General features: G+C 47.1%; 1 pseudogene; it reads left to right on the top strand.

The window, feature by feature from the left end:
* Positions 1 to 18,620: 18,620 nt before the first annotated feature.
* LOC126536070 (U2 spliceosomal RNA) lies at positions 18,621 to 18,799 on the top strand (annotated as a pseudogene).
* The last annotated feature ends 230 nt before the right edge of the window (positions 18,800 to 19,029 follow it).

The following is a 19,029-nucleotide window of genomic DNA, read 5'->3' as shown; positions in this document are numbered from 1 at the left end:
CACAAGAATAGCCAATTGGAAAGACTCAAGCTCACGCCAACCGGGAGATCAGTACTACACTGCAGCGAGACGTACGTCAGACGCGGACAAGAAAGATGAAATCCCCTCGGACGCTCGAGAGTCCCTTTGTATCGCATGTGTCCCGCGCAACATGCATGCCATATACCACAGGAGTAGCAGACACGCTAGAGCCGACACCATCAAACGAAGATTCAAGCAAGACCCGGCCGCCCAGTATACAGCGACGCGGCCAAGTATCCGCATCGAAACACGCACGCTCTCAGCGTCGTAGACTCGCGGCTGCGAGTTGGCATCGGCAACCATCAAGGCACGCAACCCGTACACAACTGAAGAAGCGGCAGTTGCTCTCGATACTACCCCACGCACAGACGCAGCGGTTGTATCCACCGATTCTCAGGCCGCCTGTAGAAACTTCTCGAGAGGCCGCATCTCGGCCGATACACTCAAGATGCTAAAACGACGAAGAACTCTGCTCCCGTACGCCTTCGTAACGTAGGTATCCGGACACGAGAGACTAGTGGGTACCCGGACTCGAGGGACATGTGGACACCCGGAGACTGGAGGAGGACGAAGCGGCTCACGCCGCTGCCCGCGAACACGTCAGCCGTGCTCGCTTCGTCCCACGCGCTCTCCGAACCGCGGTAGAGGAAGCGGAGACCGTACCCACAAACTATTCGGCGATATTGCAACACTACAGGCTCGAGCGCCGGGTCCACGCTCTACCGCACCCATAAGTCGGCAGAGAAGAAAGCATGATCCTCCGACGCCTACAAAGTAACACGTACACTCACGGAATGATAACGCACCGCCTCTATTCGACGCTCCACGGCTACCTCTGCCCACTCTGCAACGTACCCGACACCCTGGCACACTTGCTCCTGGAATGTCCGTGACATGAAGGCAGCGAAATGCAGCCAGAAACGGATACGAAACGAGCACAAGCAAACGAAGACCAGCTATTCGAAACGTGGGAGACCAAGCTCGCCCTCGGGGACCTGGAAGATCAACGACAACTCGTCGCCAGGGCTAAGAGGGCAGTCGAAGCCAGAGGGTTCCTGGACTAAGGAACCTTCCCACCTCAGGATGATACCGGGCCTCGTTTGGGACACTGTTTCGATCAATTGACGTCTCTCTCTCTCTCTCTTATAACTTGCTCCCAAAAGGATCCTTACCTTATTGGGAGCCGTAAACACTACCCGCACACCTCTTTCCTCACCCTTTTCTTAAAGGGGCACTACAAAGAAACGCCGAATCAGTTTAAAGTATTCTTCGGTACTCTATTACTGTTACATTCGAGTAGGAGATTGATTATCAAAGGACAAAATAATGGTGAAATCTGCATTTTTGTGTAGTTTTGCTCCTAATTCACCGTGCATGCGCGTTCACTGGGGTTTCTGAGTGCATGCACTGGAGTGTGACGCTATGAATTTCAAACTATTTTCTTGTATTGGGGCCGTTATGACACGGTAAATGTTCTAGAAGCTTGTTAAGTTCAGTCTTCGGGCAGCTTTAGAATGCAATGTAGTCCCTTCCGACCAATAAGATATCAACTAGGCCCGAGCAGACGCCGTAAACCTTTATGACGCCACAGCAAGCTGGTGCGGGAACGTTCAAGGTGCTACCCGCACCCTTCGTTCTTGCGTCTTTTCTGGCTTACTAATTCAGTTTTCAGAGTAAGAGCGCCTTTTTCGATATTGTAGCAGGGTAATTTACTAAAACAGCTAAACTTATATTTTTCTTTAGTGTACCTTTCACATTGTGAGAAACAGCTTTACTCTTGAAATGTCACTTAACAGGCACTAACCTGCCAAAGTATATGCATGCACACCGTTGTAGCCAACGAGCTAGTATACCATAGCGGTCGTAGCAACATCAGGCATGCCTAAACATGAAACAGCCGGAGCTTTCATTCACATTGGAGCTTCCCATGAGAGATGGAGCTTCCATCATATGAAACAGCCGCAGCAACCTTTTGACTTGAGGTATATATACTGTAGTAACGGTCTCGTTGCTTTCTGCGCCAGCGACGCCCATGGCCATGGTCCAAGGGCCTCCGCTTTTCTTTCTGTACGTGGACTGTCGTGCTGTCATGAAGGGCCGGTAGACACTTTCTAGCTGTTTGCAACAGTTTTCACCTGAAGGACACAAACCAATTGTTGGAAATAAAGTTCTGAAGTTTCCAAGTCATAAAGGAGCTTCCGAAAACGTTATTTTATCGAGCCGGTTTAATGCTGGTCAGAGAGGTCCACGTTGCTTGTTCAATAACATATTCGCTTCCGTAACAGTTGTACATAAGTGTGCCACCCATCCTATAAGTATAACGAGTACACCTTTGTAAATGTCACCAAGAGCCAGAGGCGGCACAGGAATGTAGTATCAGAACGGGAAATTTACTATGGGACTAATAAGCATCCAGTGTACTCATCAAACGGCAGTTCTAGAGATTGGGAGAAGACCAACAACTGCATGTCGTAGTCCGAAACCCGGAAATAAGCTTAAGTTTTCGATATTAGATCGGAACCGTTCAAGCTCCTTCATCGGCGGACCGGGTAGACATCTTGGTGAAATTGTGCGGGCACACGAAGTGAGATGCGTCCACCCCTTTGTTCCAGACTCGAGCGCAAAGGAGACCAACCACGTCGTCGATCGCCGCGAACAACCAGTCAGATACTTCGGGTCCCGGATGTGCACTGTCTCGCCACGCCGAACGTGAGGGCCGTGGTGAGGCGCAGCTTCGTTGACTTGGACCGTTGCGCACGTCACGGCTCGTCACAATGTTATTACCAGCAATGGTGGTGTGTCCCGACAGCCAGTGAAACATGACATACCCTTTATCAAAAGCTTTGTGGGGGGTTCCTTCATACCTCATATAACCCCAATCAGTAATCCTGCTATGTAGAGCAAATTGAAAACTCTGAGTGCTGCCTTAGAGTCGCAAAATATGATACGTTTGAGAGGTCGCTCTTGCAGTGGCATTTTACATCAGCACGGAGGGCAGCAACTTCTGTCGCCGTTGGTGATGCTATAGGGACAGTGCGAACTTGTTTGTGGCCAGCGCCACCGAAATTACAACGGAATGCATGCGCCTTCTAAAGCTGGTAGGCGGGACAATTTATAAACCCAGTTTGCAACTTCACGTGCACGCACAAATAGTGGTATTTATCTTTCCGTCTTTCTCTCTTTTTACTCCTTTCATAGAATTCCCCCAGTGCAGCAGGGCGGCAAACGCGGGACGTGCGTATGGTTAACTTCCCTAAATTTCCTTCTTTTTCTCTCTCCCCTCGCTTGAAGATTGAGGGGAGAGATAAAATCCTAACCTACACTCTATAGAGTAATTCACACGATATCAATCCCCAGACAATGCTCTCCGTGAGTAAATTGCATCTTCCCGCCATATAAAGCACCACCTAGTTTGGTATCGTTTTCTTTCTTTCTTTCTTTCTTTTTTTTATTTGCGCTCTTTCAACCACTTCATTTCGCCTTCCCTCTTTGCCTACGCCCAGATGACTGCCGTATCATCAAAAATAATTTTGTTCCTCTCCCCACTGATAAACTTTCTGACACCAAGCCAGCAGTATCTACAACCTGGCACACAAAGGTGAACGCATTGAGATTATAATAAGTACACCAAAGCACTTTTCTCTCTCCCCCTTTCCGTCTCAACAAATGTACCTAACTCATTCAGAGAAGCGGTGCGTGAGCAACTCGAGCGGCTACACTTCAAAGGGTCCGTCATAATCACCCATGGATCCCGCGCGTCCTAAACCAGCGTCCTTACAGACGCACAGACACGCCAATGCGGCTCCCGTCCGTGTATGTGGGTTACGTATCGCGGGAATCGCCTAGGGAATCGCCTGAAGCCTCGTTGCTATGTAAGCGGCGTTATAGGTGTAGCCGCCGAACGCCAGAAGTGGAGCAGACCGAGCACAGAGGAAAAGCGCACTACAAGAACAATGGCGTCGAGTCGAGCAAATCGGGAAAGACAGCCCGTTCCACGCAGCCGTCGAAAAGAATGGCTCGCCGGGCCGGCGCGCGGAAGTGCTATGGCCGATAACTATGCATTTGGAAGGAAAGTTCCAGCAGCAAGATGCAGAGTGAGGGGGGGAGGCGGCGTGCGCCGTCGGGCCAGAGATGCAGCTCGTTGCTCCCGCGGCGAAGGCGCATCGTGTTCCAGCTATTTTGCCGCAGCGCTGGTGACTGAGTTTCTCGGCCTCGATAACTGCTCGTTGACAGACTTCATTTGTTAACAGCTGGCACTTTCAACGTTGCTTTCACACTGTTGAAAGGAATAGTTACGCTGTTTAGAACTTTCTAGTGTATAGATTCTTGTGACTACTGGTAACCAGCGCGCAACGAAAGTGTATACGTGTTGCGAAGATAGGGCAGTGCCCTCATCAGCCTTGTGCGAAACTGATTCTGCTCTTTATTCATCAAGGTGAGCGCACAGCTAGGTTTGGTGGCGCTCACGACAAGTAATATACCGGGACTATCCCTCGAAAAAACAAAGAAAATGGTAAGCTTTAGTAGCTTTCCTGCACGTGACTATCCTTCACAGGGCCAGATGGCGACAAAGTGAGCTGAAACTAAATAATGAGTTGAATTACGCTCGTTTTCTGTTATGTTTTGGATGCGGGAAAATTTGCAGAACAGATGTAATGTGCAGCGGGTGCTGCGGGTGCAGCGGGTACAGGGTACCATGTGCAGCGGGTACTTTTTTTTTTACAGTTGGTGAAATATGAGCAGGATTGGACAAAATTTGATAACGTACTGTATGTACAGTTTATAAGTGCAGGCTGCGACATATTTCGTATGTCTTACTGCTACGCTATTCCTAGTAAACAACGTGTATATGTCTCCTAGTTTATTTCTTCTTCTTTGTTATGTCTACTGCCTCACATACAAAAAAAAGAAGCTTCATGTGTGAAAGCAAACGTATACGACGTCGCCAGCGCGGCACAAGGGCAGGGAAAAAAGAAGGAAACTTTTTTTTTTTTGTCACCTCTCGTCGAGCCACTTAAATTTGTGGCTGAAATAGTGTCCGGCTTGGGTAGTCTCTCTGCAGAACGATAAAATACTCGGCACCAATTGAATAACGTGCGCCTGCCAGAATCAACAGGTTCGCGGTATAGGCAACGGTAGGCAGCGATTTGTATGACGTCATGTCCTTTACTGAGCAGGTCTATGGGGCTATATACCAAAGTATATCTATGGATACATATAATAAATAGACATGTAGATTACATGGCCACCACATACAGTAGCTCTAATAGATAGCATATGTTAGTTCTTTTCTCTGTTTTTCCTTTTCTTTCTTTTTTTAGCATAGACAAGTTTCAAACTGGCGCAGTAACCAGCTTGCTGCAGGACCCAATTACATGAGGTTAGAAAATTCAGCGTTTATCTTAATTTAGTAATAGTATAGAACATTTAGGTATATCTCTGAGTAACCAGCATGGCACGCACAACAAATATTGCGAATTATTACAGTGTCTTATTACGCATGTCTCAGCGGTGTGCAGAATTTTGCGGAGACGTTTAAGCACAGCGTCCTTAGATTCCCGGTGAAGCTTGTATGAAACGTAGGTGGATGCATCTTTGATTGCTATTCCCTTCTCTCTCTCTCTCTATCTTCATGGTGCAATGTTACGTCTGCGTTAGGCCTGGCATTCTTCCTTTCTTTCGTATCGCTCTGTATTGTGGCAGTGCTCTCCATCAGCTAACGAGTAAAATCATTTCGCTGTCTGCTGTCATCTGTGTGGCAGAAAAAAAAGTATCGCGTCCTCTCATATAAAAAAGAAACTGTCTTCCTTATGGAAATAAATTTACGTTTTAATACTTCAAGAGGAAGAAAGTAAGATATGAGAGGAAGATGGTTAACTTGATTAACTGTCGAGTTGGGTGCTCACTACCGAGTTGGGGGAAATAACAGAGAAGGGAAGACTTGAAAGGAATGTGTCCGCATAGGCACAACGAAAGGGACTCAGAACGACTACACTGTTTCATACGGTCTCGATGCTCTGAAAAATATATGACATAGGCATTGACCTTCCGCGCAGCTACTATTATCATGTGAACAAATAAACCGAAAGTCACAGTGTGAGGCTGCTGCGAAAGGCAACTCCAACTATGGAACAGTTCCACGCTGAGTTAATGGCGTGAGTAAAGTTATGGAGATGACCCTGGTGCTTAGAGGTCGTTCGAATAGCAATCGCGAAGTAAATACGAGAGGCGCCGGTATACCGGTAAATATAACGTCCGGTTATTAGGTATACGTGCTTCCTGCTGGACATTTAGCCGAATAAAATATTCGCCCTTTCATTCAGCCGCATGCACTGGGCGCGTCCGGCACAACACAAAGTCAAGTCTACTAGCTCGCACACAAATCGCACTCCGCTCCGCCTTTACCACTATTCAGCATGGGGCAGGGTCACGACGACCCGGCCATCACTCGGGTCTGAAACAGTGCTGCAGACTCCGTGGCTAACGAGCGACGCCCCATGACCATCGTTCTTTCGCAACTTAGCGAACGATCAGCGGGCTAAAGCACCGGGCAAACATCGTTGCCTCTGGCGTCTCCTCGCCGCGGTAGTAAGGCTGGCAAACACGAAGGAGACAAGAACATAGACAAACCACGAACAAAGATAATAGTTCAAAGCGGCGAATCCAGAGCAGAGACGGTCAGGCCTCCTGTGCCGGAACAGCTCCCATGACGCCATGCGTGTGCGTAGCGTGCAAACGCGACGCGCTAAGTGTTTTCGTGACGCGCTCACGTTTCGGTGGGCCATCGCGCTGACGCTGCTCGGTACGTATACACGCTCGGCCCAGGTGATAACGTGTAATAGGTCCCGAAGGAACCACTTGGAGAGCGACTGACCCCGATCACGCACCCGACGCGCTGCGGCCTACGACGACGGGTACACAGCGCTCGGAGAGTGCACGGCGATGTATAGCCGCGCCCGCGCCGGGCTTCACGACTGTAAAAATGAGCGAATCTAGTGACGTTCACATGCATGGCGACAGCAACGCGTCGCGTCATCTATTTATAGCGCGTCGGACTCGCGTTATCAGTGTAGAAAATCCTATCGCTGCGATTCACCAGGCGAAGCCGGACTTCAGTGAGACAGAACTCGCTGTTCAGCGAACTCGTGCAAACGTCGAGCGCAGCGCATCGGGGATAAACAAAGCTTCAAATAAAAATGCCCCCTACGGCAGTTAAAATAAAGATTTCTACAGAAAATGTGTACACATCTGGGATGCAGGACCGTAGAAGCAGGGACCATATTTAAAGCGCCTCATATTCGCACAAACTGAGATTTATGCGCAGTAGTATAGCGTAACTTGATTGATTGATTGATTGATTGATTGATTGATTGATTGATTGATTGATTGATTGATTGATTGATTGATTGATTGATTGATTGATTGATTGATTGATTGATTGATTGATTGATTGATTGATTGATTGATTGATTGATTGATTGATTTTAACGACCAGAATCAAGACTGGTGCTATGCGATACGCCGTAGTGCATGGCTCTGGGCTAACTTCGTCCACCTTGGGTCGTTTTAACACAAGTCCAAAGCACGATACACGAGCGTTTTCCACTTCGACAACATCAAAAATTGCGGCGGCCGCCTCCCGGAATCGAACCTGCGATGACCTCATTTTTCTTTTTCTTTTTTTATCCGCCAAAGGGAGTTAAGGCAACCGAAAGTGGTGGGGAGGGGGAGGGGGGGGCTAAATGATGGCCGGCGTGGTCGGTCCATAGCATCGGTGCAGGGAGGAGATATTACGCGCACCAACCCTAGAAGCATCCGGGGTATGACGAGCTCTGTCTTGCGCTGCCGGTGTTGCGAGTTTTTCTGGCAGTGATCCACGTATACAGCTGTATACTCGCGATGCGTCTCGATAGTGCATCCTGGCTCGTGTGCATAGCTCAACATCAGATAACCAGATCTGATTAACGCCGTGCCTTTCTTCCTGCCCGTTCTCCTCTTCTATTTGATCAAAACGCCTTAGTATGCATTGGATTCTCCGCAAGAAGCACCGTGCTGCAGAGAAGCCTGATTCAGCCGTCAACTTCGTTCGATACGTGAGAAATTCTGTATATTATAACATAGAGATGAGGAAGAAAGGAAAGGCAGGGAGTATAACTAGCGTTTGCGCAGCTTGCTGCCCTACACGTGGGAATGGGGAGGCGAGAGTGAACGAAAGAGAAGCGGTAACAATTTATGTCGATCACTTGTGTGCTTCAGGAGCTTCATTGTAAAGGCTTACCTAGCGGCTGTAAACGTTCCCCAGCGATAGATAAACCTAATGGCACTGCTTAGTATTAGACTTGAGAGAAAAACACGAGAAATTGTCGAACGAAACTTCGCTAATTGCATTCGACGTGCTACGGAGGATTCAGGAGGCATCATCTGCAGTAAATGAATTTTGATAATCATAGCGTCAAGTATGTTCACCTCGCCTCTGCTCCTGCGCTCTTTCTCCACATTAAAAAAAATATGTACCAAGAAGCCCAGATAAGCATCCTTCTGTCACTAAAGCCCATCAATATAAAATCGCTTACCACGGACTTCATTGCACGGGCTTCATCAACTATCGAATCCGACGCCAGCAACAGAAGTCGATGTTTGTGAGGAAAACAACATCAGATGAAACTGCGCGAAAAAAACAACATGGCACCTGTGATGCTCACTTTCGAGATTTATTTATTTATTTATTTATTTATTTATTTATTTATTTATTTATTTATGCAAATCAATAAAGAAAGAAATAGACATGGGGCCATGAAAGAGTATACTCTGTCTCAGTTATGTGGGGGTTTGCCACACAATTTGGTGCAGGCGGGGACGAGAGACAATATCTGGGCGGCATTCTTTGTGGACAACAGCAACGACTCTGCCGTACCTGAGAAATACCAAGTTACGTTTATTTATTGGAAATGTTACAGTATCTCCCTGGATTTTTCACAACAATAAATTATTAAATGAGTGAGGCATGATGGTAGGTGAAGTTAGACCTTTCCGCTGTTTAGCAGCTCGCACATACGGCGCAATAATGTGCAATTAAAAAAAAAGAGAGAACAAAAATTAAAAATATCCAATTTTTTATAGTCTGACATGCAGACTAGAAAATAGGCTTTCTACGTTCATAAGTACTTAACAAACACTTCACAGATGGTCGCTCTAAACAAGAGAAAACAGAAAGACAGAGAAAAAAAAGATAGTTCGACGAATCGATAGACAAGAGTGAGGCTCAGGTATCTGCCAGGCTGAACTGATTAGGTCTGTATCACCGAGACTTCGAAGTGCCCGCACAGACTACTAAGTTTCCGACAGGTTCGGATATAGTACCGAGAAATTAAATCAAGATTTCCGAGAGCGGCGATAAATATTGGGCTCGTGAACCAGCTAAGCGGCTTTAACAGGACAACGTCGACCAAAGGCATCAATGCTACGAAATTACCCGATGTCAGTACTTGAATATGCAATCTAATTGGGTATCCAGATTTATCCTGTAACTCTTTCACTAGGCCACACAAGTTAATTGTCCATTGTGATCTGTTTCGTACATAGTGCAAGGTGCTTTCGGCATGTAAAACCATATCAAACTTTGTTGTTGGGTGCGACCAACTTTATCGGCTGTAGTCATTGGGGATGGACAGGGAAATTACTGGCGTGCAGTTATATGGGGCGTTGCTGGTGCACACCTATGTCAGCGTCCGCGACAAACTTCACAAGCAGGTTTGTCCTTGACCCACGGTTTTTCACGTGGACGTGCTCGTTCGTAGAAGGCCGCCGGGTGGATTTCAGCAGGAACCTTTGCAATGTATTGCGCCTGTTAGGCCTGTGACAATGTGATATTACCGGGCGCAGCGTCTCCACGAGTGTTGTTTTATGTGAAGCGCCGAAACTCAACTGACGAGCAGCGCTCCCCAGCATTTAACAAACCTGCATTGCCTCTGGCAATAGCAGCTTGGAACGATCTTCCAAGCCACATTGTTGAAATTAATAATCTGGACACGTTTAGAGAGGCATTAAAAAATTGATTCCGCAGTTATGCGCCCACGTTTCATTTGTACCATGTGACTTGACTGTCATTCTCTATCCTTGCAAGCAGTTTATAAATATACATGCGTTTGCAGTTCGTTGCAGGAGTTCGATGAGCTATGCGCGTTTCTGATCGTCCAGAGTGTTGTTGTTGTTCCTCGTTTGCTTGATGTTGTTCGGCGTCTTTCGATTCAATTTTCTTTTTTTTTTCAATTGTTTGATTTGTTGTTAGCTATGCTTTTTGCTCCTGTTTTCGCTACATGTTGTTTCTCTTACCCCCCTCACGCAATGCTCCAGTTGAAGCCTGTGAGGTATGTGTATAAATAAATAAAGAGGCAACGCATTAGTGAGACACCGACTAGCGAACAAAGTTCGATGAGAGAGAGCGTGTTATCGGGCTATATTGTTTCAGCAGTTGGAAGCGATTCGATTACGTGTCCATCGCAATGACATGCGCTGTACAGCCAGGAATTGGTCTGCAGGTTATACACACCTCAGTAGACGCAATAATAAGCGAGGAAATAATGTTAGCAAGAGAGGGAGAGGGAAAATTAGAACTCACTGACAGAGGGATGAAGTAGAAGGACTGAAAAGAGGGCGAGTTTGATCCTATCCATTCTTGGGCAGCGCACACACAAACGAAACGCAAGAAATAAGACGAGACAAGCACTGGGTGAACCAGGACAGAGCCATACTGCTATCCTGTACTGGGGAAAGGGGAGTAAAAGATTCAGAGAAGGACAGACAATTTCGGCGCGTCACTGACTCCTACACACATCAACTATCGATGATGTTAATAAAAGCACAAGAACACGAAAGTGCATGGTGAGCTTGAAACCAAGCGTTTCCTGGTCTGGTCCGGCGAAATATTCAAGCACGCCCGCACGCACCATTGAGACAAATTTAATACGTGCAGGGCAGCCCTACACGGCTCCTAGCAGCGCGTCATCCTTTATCGACACGCCTCTTGCTACACGCATTCAACATGATCTTCACTTGGTCGAATTTATTTATTTATTTATTTATTTATTTATTTATTTAATGGCGTGTCCCAAGGCAGCACAGAAGGCTATGAGAAATGTCACAGCGAGGAGATTCGGTTTAATATCGACCAACTGGACTCCTTTAACGAACACCGAAAGCTCTGCATACTAGAGAGTTTCTTCATTTGTTAACCATTGGAACACGGCTACTGCAGGCGGGAGTCGAACACAAACCTCGTGCCCAGCAGGAGAAAGTCACAGCCAAAGTGCAACGTGGTGGATAACGTGTGTCAATGTGTCTCACCTGCAAAGACACGCCGTCGTCCTTTTTGTTATGGTTATTTTGCTGTCTTTTCGTTCTTCTGGCGTATAATGCTGGTTTCCAGGGAAATGTAGGAAGACGCACACGAAATAGAGAGTATGTCCCCTTGAATGAAGGGAAACAACCAGGCTCCTTATGTGCTAAGCAACACCGAGGGATCGATACAACAGCGAAATGCATTCTCGTCCTCAAACAGATGCGAACTGAAGCAAAGGAACAACGCTCCTCAGCACCGGTCGATACGCCCAAGCGTTTAGATCCTGACCTAAAGTATAAGAAACGGGCGCTCGCTGCAGCTTGGACGCCTATAGTATGCAGCGCGGCCCGGATTTTTGTCCGCGAGATGCGTTGCTTTCGGCTGACGTGAGAACACGGCGCAACTGTCGAGTAGTGTTCTCGGAGAACGCTCATTGTGTTGAAATACCTGTCGTGAATCCTATTACGCAGCCCAGCCATGTCCAGGACTAAAGCAGCATGAAAAGCCACGGCACCTGGATTCGACGTTGGGAAGAGAGAAGGAAGTGTTTTGCAAACTCACCTGCCGCAGACTCGAACAGACTGATCATATGCCATCTTTAGAACGAAACGGTGGAGAGAGAGGGAGATGGATGGAAAGAGAGGCAGAGAGGCTGGCTAGACCTTGTTCAGGTTGATACCCTACACGAGGGGAATGGAAGGTGGAAATGGTAGGGAGAGAGAAGACGAGAATTCATGTCGATCACGCTCACTATGGGCAAGGCGCAGCGGGTTATGCGGCCGGGCACTCAAGTCTGTCGCCTTCGGGTGTACTGCGGAAATAGCTCGTGTGTTTTTCTGGGATGATGGGCTAGTGCTTGAGCAGGCCAGTCTGCTCAAGGCACGCTGGAGAATCTGGCGTAGTTCGTCGAACAGAGATCAGTGACAATGTATACACTTTTTTTCCCTTTATTTATTTTTTTAAACAAAAACTTATATTGCCTTATCTTATGAAGTAATCGAGAGTCCCTTCAATTCTGCACTCAGTGAACCTAGATGCAATAAAATATACACTGCGTATCAAGTAACTACAACTCTATGTGCGCAATTGAAAGTTTACAAAAAACTGCATTCGATAAAAACTACAACATTTATCTATTATTTATGTGTTGCTGGGAATCCGATAAAACGAGCATCGGTAGGTGAGCGGCTATATACGGCGTTCTGCGAGCGAGCACGAGGTCGCGGGTTAAACTACCGTCAGCAGAGGTCGAACCCCGACGGAATCAGCATGTGCAAAAAGGCCCGTGCATATGGGTGCACGGGAACAAATGCTAGGCAGTCAAAACCAGTCCGGAGCCCTCGACTACACTGCAACATTCCGTGTATAGCACAGGGTGCCGTCTTGGGACGTTTCATGTATCAACTATTGTTATGACTTTATTATGCATCGAACTCGAGAAAGTTACATTTATTCGGTTCCTGCTGACACCTGGAATCTTCGCGATTCCAATTTAGTGAAAGGAGGAAACAATGACAGCTTTCGCAAACGCCAAGGCAGAGAAAACTCACTCTTCGAGTGAACGCACACAATGTTGAGAGAAAATGCTAACACTTGATACAGTGCGGATGGACAGTAATTTGGTAAACGCTTTGCAACTTGCATCACTGGAGGTTATATAAAGATGATCCCCTCTTTAGATTATCTAGTAGAATCTATTTAATATTGCCAAGCTATCCTCGTTTAATGACATACTCTCCCCTGTTACAATGTTTAGTCAGGAGATAATCTGGTAAGCGGTTTCTCTATTAGCGAGTGAAAATGTGCGAAATGTTGTACATATCGAACCAATTGATATATTCACGCGTCCTGTACTTAGTAATTAGTGGGATTGATCGCGAAGCAAGGAGTGCTAAAGAGGCAGTGACAGGGAAGATGTTACCCGATATAGGTCCAGATGAACCAGTCAAATTACTCCGTGATGCTCGACAATCACATGTTTAGCATGCAAACTCGCCAGTATTGCGATTTTGCAGCCAACGTGCACGCTTGCAGGATTACGCGCCTCACGCGTGGTCCAAGTGATTGCTTACGCCGCCCTCTGCCGCACGCCAGAGACGCCGTCATAGCAAGAACACTAGTTACAAGGCCGGAATGCGCGCGCTTGTATATATATATATATATATATATATATATATATATATATATATATATATATATATATATATATATATATATATATATATATATATATATATATAAAGCCATTGTCACTATCATACATTTGGATGTCGCCTTCGTCGTATCTCAAGGCGGGCTTAGCCTGGAAAGCTATAGGCCGGAAATTATTCCGCCCGGGCGTCTTGCACATTCGCGTACAGGGAGTACGCGTAGCTAAGCATCAAACAAACCAACGGCGACAGAAAAGCGACTGGGGAGCGTCACGACTTCCTTTCGAACTGCGTGCCTCCGGAAACACTAGCCGCTGCAACCACGCATTCGGCGCGCATTCGGAAGGCCCCATCCTCCGACGGCCAGCACAATTTTCTGCAGATAACAGCGGGCCCGAAGCGCAGACCGTGTTTCGAACGCGGTCCAATCACACTTCGATAAACATTATACCATGAGTGCATGTGAAAAGAAAGAGAACGAACTTACGCGCACCTCTGACCTTCATGAAAGGAAACATTGACGATCCACCCGCATGTAGCACGAAGCACTTGGTGCAGTTCAATACCTCCTTCGGCATACACTTGTTTATGTCGTGTTTCATTCAGTTTTGCACTATTTTGTCAACAGGGCAATCATACAAATTCGTTTAACTTTCTTTTCCTATACAACCCCTCTTTCTCCCCCAAAGTTGCTTGCTCCCCTTAGAACAAAGAGAAAGAGAGAGAGACATATATGCAAAGGACAGGGAGGGCAACTGGAGGATATTACCGGTTGGCTACCCTGTACTAGGCAATTGGAAAATAGGTACGAAGGATGATAGAATAGGAGGGAAATAGAATGAGCAATAAGAGGAATTATCCAAAGATAACGGCGTCAGACAAGGGTGACTTGCGTATGCTGAATGCATATGATGCCGTGCTTACTTGTGACTTTTCTCTTTCTTTCTTCCTTTCTCTCTTTCGTTTCTTTCTGTCCTTTATCTCGTTCTCTCTCTCTTTTTTTACCCTCGATCAAGCGCAACTAGACGATTGTCAAACGCTGTTTGTGATAACCATGGTTAGCGGACAGTGTCGTTCTGGGGGAGCCTTCCAGAGGCGCCTAGCCGTTTTCGCGGTTAGCACACGAATGCTGTCAACTGCGCCTAGTCTGCTCGTGTAAACGAAACGCCACGAAATCATCCAGTGAGTAGCGAAAAGTGTTTGGTAAACCGCAAGCACCTATGGCCAGACTGGGGACGACATTTTCGTGAGTTCGCTCGTCGTGCACGATGATCAGCGCAAGAAATGGTTTATTTACGTAAGGCGAACCCAACTGCATCCATGTTTTTTCTGCTTATTGCGTCTCAGGCGCCAGTGCAAGCACACACACTGCGATAACGGCAGAAGGCGCATCACCGTCTCTCAAGGGCATAAAACGAACGACTCCCAGTCACTCTCCGTGTCGTCCCAACATAGCATATATATGTATACGCTTTGCTCGTAGCGCGTAAACCACCTGCGAACAAAAACAAAGAAGACTAAATAAGAAAAGATTGTACACACGTGTACACAAGTGGGCTGGCAATAACTGAGATACTTAAGCAAAGTTCATTGCCACTTCTCATTTTACGTCGCGAGGATAAGCCAGTTAAAGCCACGCGGGCTTGTTGACAAAGCACCGCAAAAGGTGAACAGCAGAAGAGGAAGAACGTTTTTTTTTTCTTTTTCCACATTGAACGGCCCGAAAAGCGTAGTCACCAACAAGGCCAACGCTCCTGTTTTCACAGAAGCATCAAGAGAGCCCGCATTCTGCGATGGCTGCGACATCCCGTATATTTGGTATAGTCGGCATAATCGTGCGCTCCGCGGCTGCAGGTACCGGCAGCACACAACACCCTCTGCGCGCGCGCAAAGTACAATGCCCCCCTCCCCCAATACACACACACACACACACACACAATATGAACGCGTAATTACTGCTCGCATCTCCAGCCTTGGCGGGGACCACACTGCTCTCTCAATATAGAAGCGCGCGCTCCTGGCGTTTTCCCCGTGCGACGTCCCATTGCGATTGACACGCGCGGCACGCTTCGAATGGCGGCGTTGGAATTCATTAGCGGCTGGCACAAGTGGCTATGAAGAGAGGAAGAGCGCGGTAACTGTCACGCACCGGCGAACACCTCAACCGCTGTGTTGGGGCAAGGGACTCGAAAAATGAGAGAGAGAGAGAGAGAGAGAGAGAGAGAGACAGAGAGAGAGACTGGAAGAAGAGGCTCGACAGCACGGAACCAAAAAAGCCTGCTCTCACGAGGAAGAGCGAGAGAGAAAAGGGCGGCCGCCGAGTAACGCGGTCGCACGAGCAAAACAAACAAACAAGCGATCGCGGCCACTCACGCGCTTTCTGCACAGCGGGAAAACACCCGTCCATTCACCGAATCCGCCCACGCAAACAATGTGGCCCGATGACCGCAGCGCACGCACGGGCGTAAACGGCGCCGATGAATGCTGTGTACTTCAGGGAAGCCGTACTGGGTGCAGCTAATGGTCGCGCGAGGAGCGAGCCGCCAGAACTTGTCAGGGCCTGGTGGGGAGAAAGGGGTCCCTTGACGCAGGCGCGATCGGCAATCACAATGAGGCGACAAGGCTGTGCGTGGATGCTGTGCGGGCTGTGCTGCGTAAAGCTGCCAAAACTGCCGTGCTGTCACGGCACTGTCCACCGTGAGAAAGCGGGCTCCCATCCATGGAACGGAACGCAAACGACGATGCAAGTCATTCGCACATTTTCCTCCTACGTGTTTCTGACCACCACACTTTCCGGCTAATGTAGCGGCAAAGCAAAATCTCACTGCTCGCCTTTTCTTTCGTTCCTTTTTTCATTATGGTGAGCTGCGTAAAATGTTGGCCGCGATTGTTGCCATTAACGTAGCCAGAAATTTTCCGGGTGTAGGGGAGCCTCATCTCCTCTGTCATCAATACAGAACCAAAAACGTGTGTGTGTGTGTGTGTGTGTGTGTGTGTGTGTGTGTGTGTGTGTGTGCGTGTGCGTGTGCGTGTGCGTGTGCGTGTGCGTGTGCGTGTGCGCGCGCGCGCGCGCTCGCGCGTGTTGAAGGGATAGGCGTGAAAAATTTAGGGTGCTGTTAAAACATCAGCACGCCTTCCCCACCTGGCTAGCCTTCAATCACAGGCTACTCCTCTTACCTGGCGTATTAATTGTACGCAAAACGCTAAATTTGCTCAACAAAAGCAAGCAGGGAAACGACATACAGTGACAGCTCTTATAAACCTCACAAAGTACAAATGCAGCTGATTGATGTGCTAATATTAACATATACGATGAACACATTACTTAACTGATGCGTGGCAAGAATGTGAGAGTCCGTGCGGTGTAGCTTTGGAGCAAAATTGCATTCATTTTCCTATATTTAGTATGTAAAAGGAAGCTAATCAAAATGAGTCAATAGTGCATGTATCCTTCGCGCATACACCGCCCGTTCTTTTTCATGTATTTACTCATTTTTGTTTGCTTGCTTGCTTGCTTGCTTGCTTGCTTGCTTGCTTGCTTGCTTGCTTGCTTGCTTGCTTGCTTACTTGCTTGCTTGCTCCAGCAGACACTTTTTCAAATCTCTGGTTCTAGATAGCTCAGTTTCACCTTTTGAAATGCACTTATGGATGAAGAGGCTTAATTTCTCTGCATAAGAAATCACCATGTCCACATAGTTATTTAACAGATTCCCTAAATAACTTGTTTAATTGTTCAGTATGAGGCCCATATTACAAAGGCAAATACAACCTTACAAATTACAATACAGATGCAAACTTAGAGCCGAGCTATTCGAATCAAGTCCGCTTAGCAGAAATCGCCATACTCGCCTCACTCTCGAGATATTCCGCCTTAATGTGTGCTACAAAGTGCAGTGGCGTTCAGTGGCCCGGAAGCTTCCCCGAAAGTTTCATATATAGGGACACAAGGTGGCACAAAAGGCGCTGGCGTACGTGGGAGGGAATCGATTTGGTGCGTCAGATGGCCGGGCTGCGCGATCATGCAAATCTTTCACGAGGAAAGGCGCCTTTTCCACAATCGTTTCGGCATGTTTGCAGACTGAACATGCAACCGGAACTTTAAGCACAATAATTTCGCATGCGATGGATTTGTGCTTAAGTAAAACACGGCAGCACGTTGTGTGACGGACTTGCACGGACTTCCGAGTAGCATTCCTAGCTCGCACAAAAGCGTTCGGTCGGCTGTCTATTTACACGTATGATTTAGTTAGTTATTTGTTTAGTATATTTTGTAAGTTCAGTTAGTTTAATTAGATATTAGTTGATTAGGTTAGCAAATAAGCTAGTTTTGTATGTTACTTTAGTTAGATGGATTGCTTAGTTATAGTTTAGTTAGTATTTTACGTCAATTGGTGAAGTTATAAGTTAACAGTTAGTTCAGGTAGTTAAGAAAGCTAGTTTAGTGTACCAATACCGTGTCGCTTTACGAGGCTGTTCCTTTAGCTTAGACAATCGAGCAACCCGGCAAGGCCTCCGAAATCCTCGATCGGAGTACCGTCCGCTTTCAGGTTGGATCGCTCACATTGCAGTGACACAAGGTTTCCGTTCACTTTGCATACATCTGCACGAATAACAGCTTCGAGATCAAAATGGTTTTACGAACAAACATGCGAACATGTTTCCAGTCAAATGTGAGGTCGAGAGTGTTCAATTTCGCAATTAAAACATACGGCTCGAAGTGAATAATAAAATATTCAGTGTCCTTCCACTCTGTGAAGGAGGATATGACCAGCAAAGCTGTACTGTGTGTTAACTATATTGATTGAATAAAGTGACATACACATAACTTCGTTGTTGTTCTCGTCTGTTATTTCTCTTACTTCGTCACCATGGCGACCGGTGCTTCGTGGTCACTGCGATGTACTGCAATCGGTTGCACTTGCACACTAGCCGCGTCCTTGCCGAACGTCAAATCGATACACGACTGGTGTCGCGCGGTCGGCACATTCATTTCAGTGTAACATCTCAATCCAAACCTTTCCAACCTGAATGAGATTAACCTCGTTCCGTCGCTTCACCAAAATTTCACCAAAAATGAGTTTTGACAAAGAGAGGGCGGTGTGAACGTAGACATGGCCGACGCAAGTAAAAGTGTAGTATCTGTTCTTATCAGCTTAATATCTGATACGGGTTGTATTTGAACCTAAGATATTAAACTTACTTTTGCAAGTTGGCGGAATGCTTAAGGCCTGCTTCACCTCCGCCGCGGTCGGCCCGGCATTGCACTATCTTCGGGATCGGCCCACGTATGGGCGAAATTCTCGACCTACACGGCTGGGCAGACGCACGCAATTTTTTTCAGAACCTAGCCAATACAGCTTCGCTGTAAGAAAGCTTATTGTTTTTGTAGAGCCACCTGGACATAACGATTTGTCACTCATGATGTTTAGTTTTTGAGATAACAATCTCAATAAACCGAGTTGCGCCATGTGTACTACACAAGTATTAAAAGATTGTTCCCAGTAAAAATCAAAAAGCGTT

This window comes from Dermacentor andersoni, chromosome 4, assembly GCF_023375885.2.
Source record: "Dermacentor andersoni chromosome 4, qqDerAnde1_hic_scaffold, whole genome shotgun sequence".
In the NCBI taxonomy this organism is placed as follows: domain Eukaryota; kingdom Metazoa; phylum Arthropoda; class Arachnida; order Ixodida; family Ixodidae; genus Dermacentor; species Dermacentor andersoni.
This window is presented reverse-complemented; position numbering and strand designations above follow the sequence as displayed.